This window comes from Salvelinus sp. IW2-2015, linkage group LG18, assembly GCF_002910315.2.
Source record: "Salvelinus sp. IW2-2015 linkage group LG18, ASM291031v2, whole genome shotgun sequence".
In the NCBI taxonomy this organism is placed as follows: Eukaryota; Metazoa; Chordata; class Actinopteri; order Salmoniformes; family Salmonidae; genus Salvelinus; species Salvelinus sp. IW2-2015.
Window position 1 is genome coordinate 45405917 of NC_036858.1, and position 18520 is coordinate 45424436.

General features: G+C 39.7%; 1 long non-coding RNA gene across 2 annotated transcripts; it reads left to right on the forward strand.

The window, feature by feature from the left end:
• Positions 1-11210: 11210 nt before the first annotated feature.
• LOC139029161 (uncharacterized) lies at positions 11211-17426 on the forward strand. Of its 2 annotated transcripts, none has more exons than XR_011481446.1 (3): positions 11211-11311; positions 11778-11815; positions 15636-17426. It is a non-coding gene; the product is annotated as an uncharacterized lncRNA (long non-coding RNA). The 2 variants fall into 2 exon arrangements; XR_011481447.1 differs by lacking the exon at positions 15636-17426 and adding an exon at positions 12438-13047.
• Positions 17427-18520: the final 1094 nt, after the last annotated feature.

The following is an 18520-nucleotide window of genomic DNA, read 5'->3' on the forward strand; positions in this document are numbered from 1 at the left end:
GCTCTGTTAAATTATCCCATGGAACTTCACAGAGATTCGACATTAGACGGGGAATTAAACAAGGATGCCCAATTTCTCCTTTCTTATTTGTATTGGTCACACAAGTTATGGCACTTCATATAAATAAGGATAGTTTTAGGGGTATTCAGATACAAGAGAAAGAGATAAAATGTTCACAATTGGCTGACGACACCACCATTATTTTAAAGATCATAATGAAGTCAGGAAAGCTATTGAGTGTATTAATGCCTTCTCACATGTATCAGGTTTGTCTCTGAATATTAGGAAATGTGAATTATTTGTGTTGAAAAGATGTGACTCAAACTCAGTATGTAATATCCCTGTAAAAGATATGATCACATATCTTAGTATTAAAGTTAGCAAAGTTCAGAAAGAAAGGGACAACTTAAATTTCTCTCCTATTGTCGAGAAAATTGGAAAGAGATTTATCTCCTGGTTATTAAGAGATCTCTCTTTATCTGGATGTGTACTTTTATCAAAATCTGAAGGTCTGTCCAGATTAGTTTATACGTCCCTTGCTTTAGATGTTCCTCTGTCAGTAACTAAAATGGTTGATACTAAATTATTTAACTTCGTATGGAGGAATAAACCTCATTATTTAAGAAAAGCGGTAATCTGTAGCACCCAAGGTGAGGGAGGGTTGAATGCTCTGGATTTTAAAACCTCTAATATAATATTTAAGATTAAATGGATACAAAACTATTTAAGAAATAAGGAATGCATTTGGAATATCATCCCTAATTTAAAATGCCAACAGATTGGTGGTCTAGAATTCTTACACAAATGCAACTTAGATATGGGTAAAATCCCTATTAAGCTTGAAAACTTTCATAAACAAGTACTTCTAACTTGGAACCTCATGTACAAATGCAGGGTACACAATAAAATGCAAATTAATTTCTTAAAAATCATACAATGTGATTTTCTGGATTTTTGTTTTAGATTCCGTCTCTCATAGTTGAAGTGTACCTATGATAAAAATTACAGACCTCTACATGCTTTGTAAGTAGGAAAACCTGCAAAATCGGCAGTGTATCAAATACTTGTTCTCCCCACTGTAGGTATACAATCTGGAATAATAAAGACATAAAATACAAAAACAAGTCTTTATTTTTCCAGAACTCGTTTGACAACAACATTATTTGGGTTAAACAATTATTGAATAATGATGGACAATTATATGATTATCCAGAATTTATTAGAACACACAATGTTACATTCACTCCTGAAGAGTATCAAATTGCTGTTAGAGCTGTCCCTAAAGGTGCTATTCTTCTTTTAGGAGAATATAACAATACTCCAAGTGCAACTGTTGAGGATTTTGTAACCTCAATACAACTAGAAGGAATTTACATTTTAAACGATATATATGTAATAACATGTATATGAGGAAACTATGTCAATATGTTACTATTCCCTCTGCTAAGATGTACTGGAATGCAGCCCTAGGACAAGTGAACTGGAACAAAGTTTCATTGTTATCTTGTAAATATTGTATATCTAATAAGCTGAAAGAAGTATCATACAAACTCATTCATAGAATCTATCGTGTAAAGACCTTTATTATACACAGATTTAAAATAGCTATTGATAACAAATGTGTATTTTGTGGTTGTGACCCAGAAACTCTTGACCATTTATTTTGGGACTGTTCTTACGTCAGAAGATGTTGGAGTGAGTTAGAAGATTTTATTTTAAAAGAAATGACTATTAATGTTCATCTGAGAGACTCTGATATTATGTTTTATTTTGATCCAAATGATATGGACCCTGATTTAACTTCCATTGTTAATTTGTTTATCTTTCATGGAAGATTCTTTATCCATAAAATGAAGTGCGCAGAAAACAAACCCCTTTTCACATTATTTAAGATAATATTTAAATTCTATTTTGAAATTATCAGTAAATGTAAAAACAAAAAAGCAATACGCAATCCGATCCCAATAGAGTTTCCCCATGTGTTGAAAAGTATCTCTGGCTAAGCTAAATGCAGGCTAACTATGCGGAGCATTGCATCTTCGGAGACAAAATGCACCCTGGGAATCGTAGTATTCTGTAGACGAGGGCAATACAGAAGCTTCAAAATGACAAACAAGGAATCGTGCAGTATGACTAATAAAAACAATAAAATCAATGTGTATCAAATCTTACAATAGTGCATATATACTAACCGCATAAAGTGGCAGAATTGTCCTTTAAGATACTCAGGTAAATAAGAATCAGACACTGCTATTGATCCTAAATAAATGATATATTTTGAAAAACATCGCTATTGTCAATCTTCTGACATAGCTATACAGTTGTGTTACATTTGGGAGGGCTAAATCGACATCTCCAAACTCATTGCTAAATTTGAACATACACGTGGATTATCCAAGACAGAAAGATGGAATTTATTTAAAGCAGCTAGACACAGCTATCATTGATAGGCTGGATGAGCAATCTCGCATAACCTGCCTTTTTTACAAAGTAATTTCTTCAAGTTACGTAACACCTACAGTAGCTATAACAATGGTGAAAGTTGAAGAATCAAGCTGAGGTATCCACCTACAAATGTGTGGGTCCCAACAAACTCCCAACAAACAAAAGGGTAGCATAGGTGAAAATAAGCCATTGTTATCTCATTATTTGTCAGGAAGTCAGCCTTTCATGCTACAATGTGTCCAAATTAAGGAGCTCTGACTGTAGCTCTGGGAAAGCAGATTCTGTCTGGGTAATTAGACATCAAACTCTATTGCCTGTGTGGCATTTGATGGGCTGAGGAAAACAGAGGTTACTCCAGATCATACATGATGTCATACCTGTGTGTCTCCACAGATCATACAAAATGATGTCATACCCAGGGCCGGATTACCGAACATGCGCGCAGTGCATCCCAGATGGCATATGAAAAAAATATTTTAGCCTCATGGCAAAATGTGAGCAAAAGCATGATAAAACGGTGTGTGTGTAACTGTGTGTGTACACATTCAGTTGTTTATGTTTGCGTGTGTGCATATCTTTTTGATTAGTCTGTGAAGGCTCCCTCCGACAACCAGGGATATCACTGCTTGAGGTGGAGAGTGGTGAAGGTAGAGACAGAGGAGATAGAAAGACCTAGAAACCAGGAGAAGCAGGGAGGGAGGGGGATAAAAGTGCCAGAGAGAGAGAGACAGGGTAGAGTGGAGCAGCCTGCCTCCCTAACTCTGCCAGCACCGACAGGCAGTGTTGCTGACTCTACTGGGGTCTGATCCAGGCGGGTCTCTTCTTCCTCCGTCAGTTTCTTCTTCCTCCTTCAGCACAACACATGGGATCCGTGAGCCCCAAGCCAGGGGTCTGAGCAGAGGGCTTCTCCAGCCTAGCCTGACATGAGGGGAAGGAGATGCACTCAGCCGGGCTGCCGTCAGTGGGCTTTATGGAGCTCCAGCTGAAGGGGGGTGGTCCCCTGGTGGTCCCGGCAAAAACCATCTACAGCACCGTCCAGCAGCAGGACTACTCTGCAGGCGTATGGCTCCGCAGGAAAGAGAAAAAACTGGAGCATGTAAGCTTTCAGATGTTTGTCTGATAAGTTACTGTACTTGTGAAATCTATAGAACAGCATTGTGGGTCTATCGTTATTTGTAAGTTGGTGTTGGTGTTAGGTATTTTTTATCTGGTTGTTTCTATAGTTGATTGTTTTGGGTTAGCAGTTCCAGTGCTTCTTTGTTATATGTATTCACTGGCTGCTGCATGATCTTATCTGCTTCAGTAGCGACTGCATTGTCTGACATAAATTATACAGTTTGACTTTATTGCTGCAGACAGCTATTGCATTATTAATTGCTCTCCTTATCAGTGTAGAAGTTGGGTTCAGACTGCACTGTATGTTACACTGTCCTTCTCTCAGCACATATCAAAGCTGCAGGTTAAAGTTAAATCTAGACTTGGTTTCCTCTATCGAAATCGCTCCTTTCACCCCAGCTGCCAAACTAACCCTGATTCAGATGACCATCCTACCCATGCTAGATTATGGAGACGTAATTTATAGAACGGCAGGTAAGGGTGCTCTTGAGCAGCTAGATGTACTTTACCGTTCTGCCATCAGATCTGCCACCAATGCTCCTTATAGGACACATCACTGCACTCTATACTCCTCTGTAAACGGGTCATCTATGTATACCCGTCGCAAGACCCACTGGTTGATGCTTATTTATAAAACCCTCTTAGGCCTCACTCCCCCCTATCTGAGATATCTACCGCAGCCCTCGTCCTCCATATACAACACTCGTTCTGCCAGTCACATTCTGTTAAAGATCCCCAAAGCACACACATCCCTGGGTTGCGACTGGAACGAGCTGCAACAAACACTCAAACTGGACAGTTTTATCTCAATCTCTTCATTCAAAGACTCAATCATGGACACTCTTACTGACAGTTGTGGCTGCTTTGCATGATGTATTGTTGTCTCTACCTTGCCCTTTGTGCTGTTGTCGGTGCCCAATAATGTTTGTACCCTGTTTTGTGCTGCTACCATGTTGTGTTGCTGCCATGTTGTGTTGCTACCATGTGTTGTCATGTTGTATTGCTACCGTGCTGTGTTGTCATGTGTTGCTGCCATGCTATGTTGTTGTCTTAGGTCTCTCTTTATGTAGTGTTGTGTTGTCTCTCTTGTCATGATGGGTGTTTTGTCCTATATTTTTATTTAATGTATTTATATTTTTAATCCCAGCCACCAACCTCGCAGGAGGCCTTTTGCCTTTTGGTAGGCCGTCACTGTAAATAATAATTTGTTCTTAAATGACTTGCCTAGTTAAATAAAGGTTAAATAAAACATTAAAAAATTTAATAAATGTGTTAATTCTCCCAGTGCTCAGTTGATGCTGTTAATGGAGCCTGAGCCTGATGTAGAGGGGTTCTGGCATTGTTTAACGATTTGCTCCTCGTAGCTGTACTATGAATCACAACGATTTATTCATGTGCTGTTATAAGTAATGTTTCAATGTGCTCTTCTTATTGAAGGAAGTTAATATGAGTCAGACTTAGAGAAAAGCTTCGTTTTTTGGCTTTCTTACAGTCAGTGTCTTAAAAGTGAAAGGCTTATATTCATATTCTATCAAGGCATCTATAAAAATGCAAATGTACATGTAGATACAGTCCAGTGGATTGTTCATCTAGTGCAGGGGTGCACAATTAGAATTCAAAGAGGTCCAGTGACTAACATTTTCTCCCCCCAAAGGTCCAAACCATTAAAATGTCTAACATGCATATGTAGTTCTTGTATATGTATAGCTAATAAACAGTGCTACATTTCAATAACATTTCAACAATATTTATTGCACATTTTCAATGCAGACACATTAAACATGAGGTAAAATAAATATGCAGACTAACCATAAATAAAAGTAGGCCTATCACAAATGTTCTCATTTCAAGCAAAACAAGACTGCATCTTCACCTAAAAATAACAAAAGTGCCTGTTTCTGAAAAAAGTGCTATGATTTTTGAACAGATAAGAAACCACAGGATTAATATTTACCTTTCCTACTCTCTTCCACTTCACTTCTCCATCTCTCTTCTTTAGTGAGAGAAATGGGCTGTTTCTTGTCCTGCCAGTCATTTGAACCTTGGCTGGAATGGAGTCAGTGCCATTCTCATGCACAAATGTAGGTGCTCATTGGTGAGTCTAGAACGGTACTTATTTTTAATGATGTTCATAGTGGAGAAAGAAGATTCACAGCTGTATGTGGAGCCAAACATGGTCAAGGTGTGTAGTGCTACTTTGGTTAGACCAGGGGAAACAGTCTCAGACCTGTTTTCTGCCTGCAGCCAGAAAGTGTCATGATCAGTTAGTTGAAAGTGCTCTCTTAGTGCAACATTTGCTTGCAGATCAATCAGTTCCATCTGTAGAGATCCAGCATGTGCCCACTTGAAGGTCTGTGTCACCTCCGTTGAAAATCCCCTGACATCTGTGATGAGGAATGGATTCTCAATTGGAAGAAGGAGCTGCTGTGCAAGGCTGAAGCTGTCAAAGCGATTTCTGAAGTTTCCTATCAGCTTATCTATGAAGAGAGAAATATCTCTCAGCCTGAATCTGTTCCTGCACTTTTGGGAAGTGTGCAAAGTCTCATTGAAGATCTTCCTTGAACACTTCCAGTTTCCTGTGGAAGGAGCGGACAGATGTCATCAAATCACAAACTGAATTGTTCTTACCCTGTAGTTTCACATTGAGCTCATTAAGGTGTGATGTCTACCAAAAAAGCAGCAATATCCATTTTGCAATTGTCTTGCAAAAAAAGTGAAAACTGGTTTGCCTTCTGACTCTTGAGCTGTTCTAGGAAAACTGTTATTTCCTTATGAATGGACCAAAAGCGTTCCAACACCCTGCCTTTACTGAGCCATCTTACGTTGTTGTGCACCAGTAGGTAATTTGCATTTGCCTCAACTTCTTTCAGGAATTCTCTCAGCAGGCGATGTTGATGATGATGCCCTGAGGAAGTTGATGAGTTTCATCATTGTATTCATCACTTCAGCATACTCTTCTGACAGATTGGCGCACAGGACAGACTGATGAATGATGCAGTGGTAAGCTGTGAGATTAGGGTTGTCCTCTTTCAGCCGTGCCACAGCTCCTCTCTCTCTTCCTATCATGACAGGGGCCCCATCTGAGGTGATAGACACCACTTATCTTAGATCTATCCCCCTCTTTCTCAGCATCTCCTTTATGGCCATGTCTATGCCCTTTTCTCTTGTATGTGTCTCGAGTGGTGTTACACCTAACAGGTCTTCACAGAATTTATTCTTCTCTGTGTGGTAAAATCTAACATACACCAGAGAAGCTGGGCACTATCATTCACATCAGTAGATTCATCAACAACTAATGCTATGCAGGGTGCACTCCGAATAGCTTCATCAAGCTGTGTTAATACATCCTCTGTTATTATTTCACTCTTTCTTGCTGTTGTTGTACGTGACATTGGTATGTGACTTTTCACACTGCTCGTCTTTTTGTTTACAGTCACCCTTTTTTTCAATGTACACATACTGCGCTGGGAAGGTCCCAGACAGCGCCCCATACTACTGTGTGTTGTCCAATCACCTGCATTATTTAAATCACTTCATGAAACTCAGCCAATCAAAGTGAATGTTACTGGGCAGTGTTGTTGGGCAGTGAATATATGGGAGAGGACTCTGGTGGACCGATCATACTGGGCTTTGAGTTCGTTTATTTTGCGTGCTCCCCTCAGACTGCTGTGGATATGTTTGCTCAAAAGATCTGTGCTTTATCTCGTAGTGGCGCTTCACGTTGGCACTATTTATTATATTTGTCTGTCCACTCCTCTTTGAAAGTTCGATTTTCTGTTTCGACTTTCCTGACTTTAGCGCACGCCATTCTATAATTTCTCCTCTCGCTTCCGCTTTTGCTTCTCTCGCTGTCTCTCTCTCTGACAACATCAGTCTCTTAATATGCATTGTTAACATTCACTTTGATTGGCTGAGTTTCATGAAGTGATTTAAATAATGCAGATGATTGGACAACACACAGTAGTATGGGGCACTGTCTGGGACCTTCCCAGCGCAGTATGTGTACATTGAAAAAAAGGGTTGCTTCATCGGTATTTAATTTAACAATTATTTATGAGAAATGTGTCGAGGTCCAGATAGAACCTTCACTCGGTCCGTACCAGGACCGAGGTCCCGCCAATTGTGCACCTCTGATCTAGTGGCTAGCCTGCAGCCAGCGTTTTGAACTGGAAATGTTGCGTTGACTATTTGATGTTTCAATGGGAGTGGGCGGTGTCTAAGTGATGTGGTAACACTTTACATTAAGTTGCCCCTATTACTATGTAACTAACACAGTAATACTATGTTAACATTGTAGTTAGATAGGTTTTAATATGTAATCACATGGTAATAGGGTTGTTGCGGAATCAGTTAGTACACAATTGGAACAAGGGATGTGTAATTACAGTCCCTTGCTGAACGTTATTCCACGTGTAACTACACTGAACAAAAATATAAACAAAACATGTAAATTGTTGGTCCCATGTTTCATGAGCTGAAATAAAAGATCCCAGAAATGTTCAATACGCACAAAAAGCTTATTTCTCTCAAATGTTGCCCACAAATTTGTTTACATCCCTGTTAGTGAATATTTCTAATTTGCCAATATAATCCATCCACCTGACAGGTGTGGCATATCAAGAAGCTGATTAAACAGCATGATTGTTACACAGGTGCACCTTGTACTGGGGACAATAAAAGGCCACTCTAAAATGTGCAGTTTTGTCACACAACACAATGCCACAGAGCATGCAATTGGCATGCTGACTGCAGGAATGTCCACCAGAGCTGTCGCCAGAGAATTAAATGTTAATTTCGCTAACATAAGCCGACTCCAAGGTCGTTTTAGAGAATTTGGCAGTACGTCTAACCGGCGTCACAACCACAGACCACGTGTATGGCGTTGTGTGGGCGAGCGGTTTTCTGATGTCAACATTGTGAACAGAGTGCCCCATGGTGGTGGTGAGGTTATGGTATGGGCAGACATTAGCTACGGACAACGAACACAATTGCATTATTATCGATGGCAATTTGAATGCACAGAGATACTGTGATGAGATCCTGAGGCCCATTGTCGTTCCATTCATCCGCTGCTATCACCTCATGTTTCAGCATGATATTGCACAACCCCATGGCGCAAGAACCTGTACACAATTGCAGGAAGCTGAAAATGTCCCAGTTCTTTCATGGCCTGCATACTCACCAGACATGTCACCCATGGAGCCTGTTTGGGATGCTCTGGATCGACATGTAAGACAGCGTGTTCCAGTTCCCGCCAATTTCCAGCAACTTCATACAGCCATTGAAGAGGAGTGGAACAACATTCCACAAGCCACAATCAACAGCCTGATCAACTCTATACGAAGGAGATGTGTCAGGCTGCATGAGGCAAATGGTGAACACCCCAGATACTAACTGGTTTTCTGATCCCCTCCCCTACCATTTTTTCAAAGGTATCTGTGACCAACAGATGCATATCTGTATTCCCATTCATGTGAAATCCATAGAATAGGGCCTAATTTATTTATTTCAATTGACTGATTTCCTTATATGAACTGTAAATCTTTGAAATTGTTGCATGTTACTTTTATATTTTTGTTCAGTATGCTTATGTTATTACACATTTTCTTGTTCCACTATGTAACTGTTTTGTAATTACATGTTTGAAAGTCACCTGTGAATTACCATGTTAATAACTCAAACCATAATCTGATCTTGTTACATGTAGCAACAAGGTGCCACTACCATCTAATCCACATGTAATACCAGGGTTGATAAATAGACTAGGACCTGGTAACAACAATTGTAACAAGGCACATCCTGTCATTAACTACTGGTCATTTTCTATTTGATTATTTCTATGTTATGACCTGGCTCAAAGGTGATACTAAATAAAGTAAAATCTAAGAACAATGCCGTTGCATAGGATATACTTGTAATTATCATGTACCTAACCAGGAGCAAGCAACTTAATGTAAAGTGAACCCAGTAGTGTATAACCTTTATAATTATAATGTAACAACCTTTGCAGATAATATTCTAACCAGGGGAAATGAGACAGGCGAGCATTTTTCAGTTTTACTTTTCTTTAATGGATTTGACAAAGACTCATAATCAAATTAAATTCCCCATTTCAGGATCGAAGCAATAACTATTTTAGTTAGTAAAAACACAATTTCTCCATCATTCACTAATGTAGCTAGCTAGATGGCTAGCTAGGCACTGGTAGCCTAATGTCAGCACCCTTTCCACATTTTAATAAATGTTACTAAATCACAAAACTCATGAAACATTTAGCTTACAATGTTATTTCACTATTTGAGACCTACATAGCTTTTTTTGCACATTACAAACCTTTAAAAGCATGACAAATTAAGAGACTGAAATATCATATAGCTTCCATTTTGGCTGCAGAGGAGAGTGTGAGAGGTAGTGATCAGTGATGTAGTGGTAAAAAAATAGGTGGGTAAACTCTGATCGCGCTCGTGGTGAAAAAAGTTAAGCTCCCTATACATTGAATGCGTTTTTCCGCATAAGCTAAACTATTGGCCAAAAAAAAAGTGTGTTTACTTGCGTTTACCCTCTGCTACACCACAACTAGTTGTAATGTGCAGTTTGCTAACGATTCATTATTTTTTAACAAGCCTTTTTACTGACTTGAGAATCATGATTCGTTCTTCTGAGTGACTCGTTGATTTGTCATTTGTTTGTCATTTGTTTGACCTGTTGCCTGAGCAATTAATTCTACAGCAGAATTAATACTCACTCCTCCCATGACTCTGGTGTCTAGCCAACAGATTCCGACCCTACTGTTACGCTTGTTTACGCTGAGCTGCACTGGGGTCAGAATGGATTCATGGTTAGATTAAGACACCGCAGAGCCGGCGCAAGATATGGGTCGGAAAACATTCCTCAATGCGGGGATAGGATGTGCCACTGTACTCCAAATTTGACATATATCCAAACTGATACATCAAGAATATTGAAATACTGCTAGTTTTTCTGGAAAACTGTCCTTTTCATCCTCATGCTAGCTAGCAGTAGCCACCACCGCCATTGTGGAATGGCACTTCGTGTTGAACAACAAAGGAGCGGATTGGCTGACACTGTTCAACAAGAAGTGCCATTCCATAATGGCTGCTGTGGTTACTGCTAGCTAGCATGAGGATGAAAAGGGTAGCTTTACAGAAAAACGAACAGTCATTCAATCTTCCCGGTGTAACAGTTGGGATGGGATAATTCGGAGTACAAAGCAATTTCTTATACCTGGATTGAGATAAGTTTGGTTAGAGCCTGTAAGTAAGCATTTCACTGTAAGGTCTACTACACCTGTTGTATTCGGCGCACGTGACAAATAAACTTTAATTTCATTTGATTTGTTTTCCGCGCAAATATCTTGCACCGGCTCCCGTGGTGTCTTAATCTAACAAATGGCGTTCTTATTTTTCTTTTCTTCTTTTGAATGTGGAAACGTCCACATTTCCATCTATTTATTAATAGTGGACAAAAAGGTTAACTGTATTCAAAGTTTATTTAAATGATTTTGTAGAAGTGAGAGTTCACCAGGAAGTGATGTCACACTGACCTCTCACACTCTCCTCTGCAGCCAAAATAGAGGTCACGTGCTATTTTTATCCAGAATCCTTGGGACGTCCCTACCCCCACTGAAGTTGACATTTTAAAAGGTAAGGGCAGGGGTTAGGGCATGGATGTGCCAAGGATCCTGGATACCATTTCTGTCTCTTAATTTTTCCTGTTTAGGCCTATAAAGGTTTGTAATGTGCAAAAGTGCAATCCAAGTCTCAAAAATGTGAAATGTTTCATACGTTTTATGACTATTTTGTCATGTTTATTGATTTGTTAAATGTGTTGACATTGTGCCAGTGCTTAGCTAGCTAGCTTTACCACCACCCTGTTAGTACGTTTTACTAACTATAATAGTTATAGCTTTGAGTCTGAAATGGGGAATTGAATTTGATCGGTGTCTTTGTCAAATCTCTTAAAGAAATTTCTCCTGGTTAACCTATTAGCCTAAGGTTGTTACGTTGTAATTAAAATGTCACTTCACTTTACATTAAGTTGCTTGCTCCTGGGTAAGTACATCGTAAGTACATGTATATCACATGTAACAACATTGTAATTACAGTTGGTTGTTAAAGATTGCTACATTGTAAGTGCAATGTAACTAAAAAGGTTTAAACCTAATGTTCTCCTGTCTCCTAATTTCTCCTGTTTAGCTGATTGTCTGCAAAGGTTGTTACATTGTAACTACATGGTAATTATACAGGTTATACCCTACTGGGCTTCACTTTACATTAAGTTGCTTGCTCTTGGGTAGTTACATGATAATTACAAGTATATACATTGTTATTACATTACACTTGATTCGGTATAGCTTTTGAGCCAGGTCATAAACTATTTGAAAATGACTGGTAGTTAATGACAGGATGTGCATTGTTACAATTGTTGTTACCAGGTCCTAGCCTATTTATCAACCCTGGTATTCCAGTACATTCCATGGTAGTGGCACCTTGTAATTAACAATGTCATATTTTAGTAAGAGATATTAACATGGTAATTCACAGGTGACTTTCAAATGTGTAATTACAAAAAATTAGTTACATAGTGGAACAAGAGAATGTGTAATGGCATCTGTAGTTACACATGTGGAATAACCTTCAGCAAGTGAATGTGTAATTACACATTCCTTGTTCCAATTGTGTAATAATTGCTTTCGCAACAACCACTATTATCATGTAGTATGTAGTAAAATCTATGTAACTACTGTTAACAGTTATTACTGTGTTAGTTACATAGTTATAGGGGCAACTTAATGTAAGCGTTAGCAGTGATGCTTTACCAACCTAGCTTTCTCTGCTCTGTCTGCATATCCAAAGAGGAGGAGAGGAGAGTCTGCAGCTGCAGCCTCTTCAAACGTGCCTAACTCCACTCCTGGCTGCTCATCCTGTCACACCATGCAGTTAGCCAACTCTTACAACCCCCCCAGAAAGGAAGCTATTTCCTTTCTGAGTTTCACTCTGTGAAATTTGTTGCAACAATTAAGTCTTGAAAAAGTCTGCAACTTCATTGAATTCGGAACAGGGCAATATAAGTGCAAATTTTTTATTTCACCTTTATTTAACATACAGTCAATAATACAGTAGGAAAAACAGAAAGTATATATACAGTGTGACTGTATGTATGACTGTATGAAAACAAAACAACACTTGAGATAATGTATTCTGTACCTTGCTTTCGTGGAGCTTGAGTCTTGGAGGGAATAAAGTAATCAACACCATTCCACTGTGAACAGTCACCCACCTTAAATCAACTGTGAATAGGGCATAATCTTTGTTTTGCTCTGAGAACTCAAACTCATAAACCGCGAGAGCAGAGGCCTAGGGAAATTGTTTGGGAGAGTCGTGCTGCGGCATGAAGCAGTAGAGGTATTATGCTTGCTGTTAAAAGCAGTGAAGACTGTAAATGGAATGGTGTTGAAGGTTTATACAAATCTCCGCTGTTGAAAACTAAATGTTAGTCTAAAAGAAATGTGAGATAATGTCTCAATGTTTTTATAGTGGAGATCAAGTTTATATTCAAATTCGATATCCAAATTCGATAGTAATGCACGTGTAGGGGTCGGGAGTCGGGATGAGAGAGTGAGGCAGGCAGCGCTTCTCAGCAAGTCGAATCAGCTGGCATAATCTTTATGGATATATACAAAGAAATGTAAATTGAAAAAAGGTGAAACGAAATGAAGTTATTTTGTTAGCTGTGTTGTTGGCTAGCTCTAACAACAGTGTCCTAAAGAGAGACCACTTTTTATGCCAGGCGAAATCGTGCCTCATTAGCTCATTGTTATGGATGCATCCAAATAAATGTCACTAGAAAACAGCTTAAACAAATGCAGCTACTGCTGTTATTCTTTCTGCACTGTTTGGCGTGAATGTAAGTTAGCCGTAGTTGGCTAGCTAGCAAGCAATAACAAGAACGTTGCCAGCCAGTATGGCAATGCAACATTTAGAACGAATGACTGGGTCGCATCCATAGATATAGAACAAAAAGACTGAACGACTGGGTCGCGTCTCTGACAACCGAACCACAAGAACGAACGACCAGCCGGCTTGGGTAGCAACCCTAGATTTGTTTCGGGACTATATCTTCTGGAAGGTAGAAAGAGTATGAATAAATTAATCATAATAATGTTTTTAATTAAAATATGTCAATCATTATTTGAATATGTTGGTAACACGTTGTATAACAGTGATAATGTGTTTGGAGGATATATCGGCACGTGAAAATATATCCTCCAAACACCGGCTTCGAGGGCATTATCACTTAATCATCATACAGTTGAAGTCGGAAGTGTACATCATTAAAACTCGTTTTTCAACACCTCAACAAATTTCTTGTGAACAAACTATAGTTTTGTCAAGTTGGTTAGGACATCTACTTTGTGCATGACACAAGTAATTTTTCCAACAATTGTTTGCAGACAGATTATTTCACTTATAACTCACTGTATAACAATTCCAGTGGGTCAGAACTTTACATACATTAAAATTGACTGTGGCTTTAAACAGCTTGGACAATTCCAGAAAATTATGTCATGGCTTTAGAAGCTTCTGATAGGCTAATTGACATCATTTGAGTCAATTGGTGGTGTACCTGTGGATGTATTTCAAGGCCTACCTTCAAACTCAGTGCCTCTTTGCTTGACATCATGGTAAAATCAAAAGAAATCAGCAAAGACCTCAGAAAAACATTGTAGACCTCCACAAGTCTGGTTCATCCTTGGGAGCAATTTCCAAACGCCTGAAGGTACCACGTTTATCTGTACAAACAATAGTACACAAGTATAAACACCATGGGACCACGCAGCCGTCATACCACTCAGGAAGGAGATGCGTTCTGTCTCCTAGAGATGAAGGTACTTTGGTGCGAAAAGTGCAAATAATTCCCAGAACAACAGTAAAGGAGCTTGTGAAGATGCTGGAGGAAACAGGTACAAAAGTATCTACATTCACAGTTAAACAAGTCCAATATTGACATAACCTGAAAGGCCGCTCTGCAAGGAAGAAGCCACTGCTCCAAAGCCGCCATAAAAAATACAGACTACGGTTTGCAACTGCACATGGGGACAAAGATCGTACTTTTTGGAGAAATGTCCTCTGGTCTGATGAAACAAAAATAGAACTGTTTGGCCAAAAGGACCATCGTTATGTTTGGAGGGAAAGGGGGGAGTTTTCCAAGCCGAAGAACACCATCCCAATCGTGAAGCACGGGGGTGGCAGCATCATGTTGTGGGGGTGCTTTGCTGCAGGAGGGACTGGTGCACTTCACAAAATAGATGGCATCATGAGGGAGGAAAATTATGTGGATATATTGAAGCAACATCTCAAGACATCAGTCACGAAGTTAAAGCTTGGTCGTAAATGGGTCTTCCAAATGGACAATGACCCCAAGCATACTTCCAAAGTTGTGTCAAAATGGCTTAAGGACAACAAAGTCAAGGTATTGGAGTGGCCATCACAAAGCCCTGACCTCAATCCTATAGAACATTTGTGGGCAGAACTGAAAAAGAATGTGCGAGCAAGGAGGCCTACAAACCTGACTCAGTTACACTAGCTCTGTCAGGAGGAATGGGCCAAAATTCACCCAACTTATTGTGGGAAGCTTGTGGAAGGCTACCCAAAACGTTTGACCCAAGTTAAACTATTTAACGGCAATGCTACCAAATACTAATTGAGTGTATGTAAACTTCTGACCCACTGGGAATGTGATGAAAGAAATAAAAGCTGAAATAAATCATTCTTTCTGCTATTATTCTGACATTTCGCATTCTTAAAATAAAGTGGTGATCCTAACTGACCTAATCCTTTTACTAGGATTAAATGTCAGGAATTGTGCAAAACTGAGTTTCAATTTATTTTGTGTATGGTTATGGAAGATGTAAACTTCCAACTTCAACTGTATATCTATGAACATGAGGCAGGAAGATAATCATTCACATAACTCAGCTAGTGTTTTTTGTTTATATTTTTTACCCCAATTTGTCGTTACAGTCTTGTCTCATCCCTGCAACTCCCATACAGACTCAGGAGAGGCGAAAGCCGTGCATCCTCCGAAACACAACCCAGCCAAGCCGCACTGCTGCTTGACACAATGCCCACTTAAACTGGAAGCCAGCCATACCAATGTGTCGGAGGAAACACCTTACACCTGACGACCATGTCAGCGTGCACTGTGCCCGGCTCGCCACAGGAGTCACTAGTGCGCGACGGGACAAGGACATCCCTGCTGGCCAAACCCTCCCCTAACCCGGACCAATTGTGCACCGCCCCATGGGTTTCCCGGTCACGGCCCAGCTGTGACAGAGTCTGGACTCGAACCCAGAATCTCTAGTAGCACAGCTAGCACTGCGATGCAGTGCCTTAGACCACTGCGCCACTGATCTAGCGTTTGATATGTTGAATTACAGGAAGAGTAGCCTAGCTGTTGCAATTAGTAAAAGCTAATTGGGGCTCTAAATAAACAAAATCAGTAGCCTATCTTTGTTTTGTTTATAAAAAAACAGACTAGCAGTTAGGCAAATCATCTCACTGGTGAGGCATAATGTAGTTCAATATGAAGCAGAGCTATATGTGAGACATTTTTGATCTAAAGATGTAAGACTCATTGCCTTAGTGAAAGTGCCTTTGAACTTTACAGGTTGAGTGTATTGATGCAAGAGAACCTTTTTACTGAGGCAAATGTCAGTCTCCCAACAGGGTGCAGGGTGTCTGGATAATGAAGTGTTTCTCTTCCCAGAGCGGTTTTCTTCTCAGGGAGAGATTGGAGAAGCCCTAGCTGTGACAGTAAAACTAATGGGATCAGCTGCCATGTCTGGCTAGCTGCCTTCTCACCCATTTCCACAATGTCTGTTAGAGTTAAAGAAAAGGGACAGTTCAGTCACCACCTTTTCTCTGCTGATGCCACACATTCAATCCCCGATCGTCTGAGTGTTAGTTTAAAGTTTTATTAGTTGTATGTACAGAATACACATGGTATACACCGTCCAATGAAATGCTTACCTGCAGGTTCCTTCTCGACAACAACAATTTTTGTAAGAATATATATAAGAATACGAAGAAAGTAAATGGCTCAGTAGAATAAGTTAGTAGTATAGTTATGACCTGAAATGACAAGAAACATTACATCATCTTGTAGACTTGCCAATTAAGCTTCAACTTTCAAATTTCGTCCTCTACCAAGGGCATGAATGAAACTGCTGTTTCATCATCATGTCGTCATCATAGTTTAATTCAAACATGTCATCCACAAATGTTGGGTTTATTTGATATTTTATGCACTGAGATTGAGCTTGCCTTACATCTGAGTTGACAGTGGCAAGACAGAATTCCAACTAAATGTACAGGCAAATAAAACCATAAGCCTGGGGAATATTCCAGAAGAGGGAGAACATGGAGATGAAAGAGAAAAGGAAGTTTTAGTTTAGCTTGGCCGGCATTGGTTTTGATATTATAGAACAAGAATAAACCAAACACTAGAGCCTTACTGTCCAGTATTTGTCAGCGCACATTGGTCACTATAACCACAGATACAGCAGAGGGTGCTATTGCCAAGTCAAAAAGATCTAAGGATCACAACATTATGGCCTCATGAAAGGGATGATGTGCAGTGTGCAGAGCCTCACTTTACATGATGGCTCCATAACAATGTGTGAGAATCTACACTGCTGATTTCTGCTTCTTAATTAGCTTCCCGTGGGAAGTTAAAAGCTTACTGTCTGTCAGTGACAGAGGGCACTAACTGCATCAACACCATAGTGAAGCTTTCAATAGCACTACTGAGCACAGCTGTGAAGTCTAACACTCTGAGATATATGGAAATGGGAACGCATTCAAAATCAATGAATATGTGGATTAGATATCCTGAAATGACTTCAAATTTGTTTATTTGTTGTTCCTATGCTGTCTTTCTTGGTGTCAGAATATATTGTTCTGTACAGTGGTATATTGATTTTCTATATATCATGATGGCTTCTGATATAATGATATATGGGTGTTTTATTTATATATAATACATTTTAACATAAGATCTGAGGCCAAGTTCATTACTGGCAGAGGCGGGTACTTGTACGGGATTTAAAGAGGTTTGGATGGAAGTGTGGGTGTAATGAATTATAATAATGGAATGTTTGTCACTGAGGCTCTAGATCAAACGTTGTCACACGCACCAACTCTTTCCGTAATGAAATAGGCCTACTAGGTAAGGGGAGGGTGTGAACAAATAATAAGAGCAGTGTTGTGTTCGAAACCACCTAAAGCGAGACCGATTCAAGACCGGAGCGAATCGTGTCCGAGTTGAGACCAAGACCGGGGGAGCAAGACCGATTCAAGAGTTCAAAATGTCCAGTATTTCTGTGTTCATATTTCAAAAGAATGTAATGGATACTTTAGACATTCAGTTGGTGCGAAAAGTGCAAATCAATCCCAGAACAACAGCAAAGGACCTTGTGAAGATGCTGAAGGAAACAGGTACAAAAGTATCTATATCCACAGTAAAACAAGTCCTATATCGTTAAAACCTGAAAGGCCGCTCAGCAAGGAAGAAGCCACTGCTCCAAAACCACCATAAAAAAGCCAGACTATGGTTTGCAACTGCACATGGGGACAAAGATCGAACTTTTTGGAGAAATGTCCTCTGGTCTGATGAAACAAAAATAGAACTGTTTGGCCATAATGACCATCGTTATGTTTGGAGGGAAAAGGGGGAGGCTTGCAAGCCGAAGAACCACCTTCCCAACGTGAACGCACAGGAGTGGAGGTATCATGTTGTGGGGGTGCTTTGCTGCAGGAGGGACTGGTGCACTTCACAAAATAGATGGCATCATGAGGGAGGAAAATTATGTGGATATATTGAAGCAACATCTCAAGACATCAGTCAGGAAGTTAAAGCTTGGTCGCAAATGGGTCTT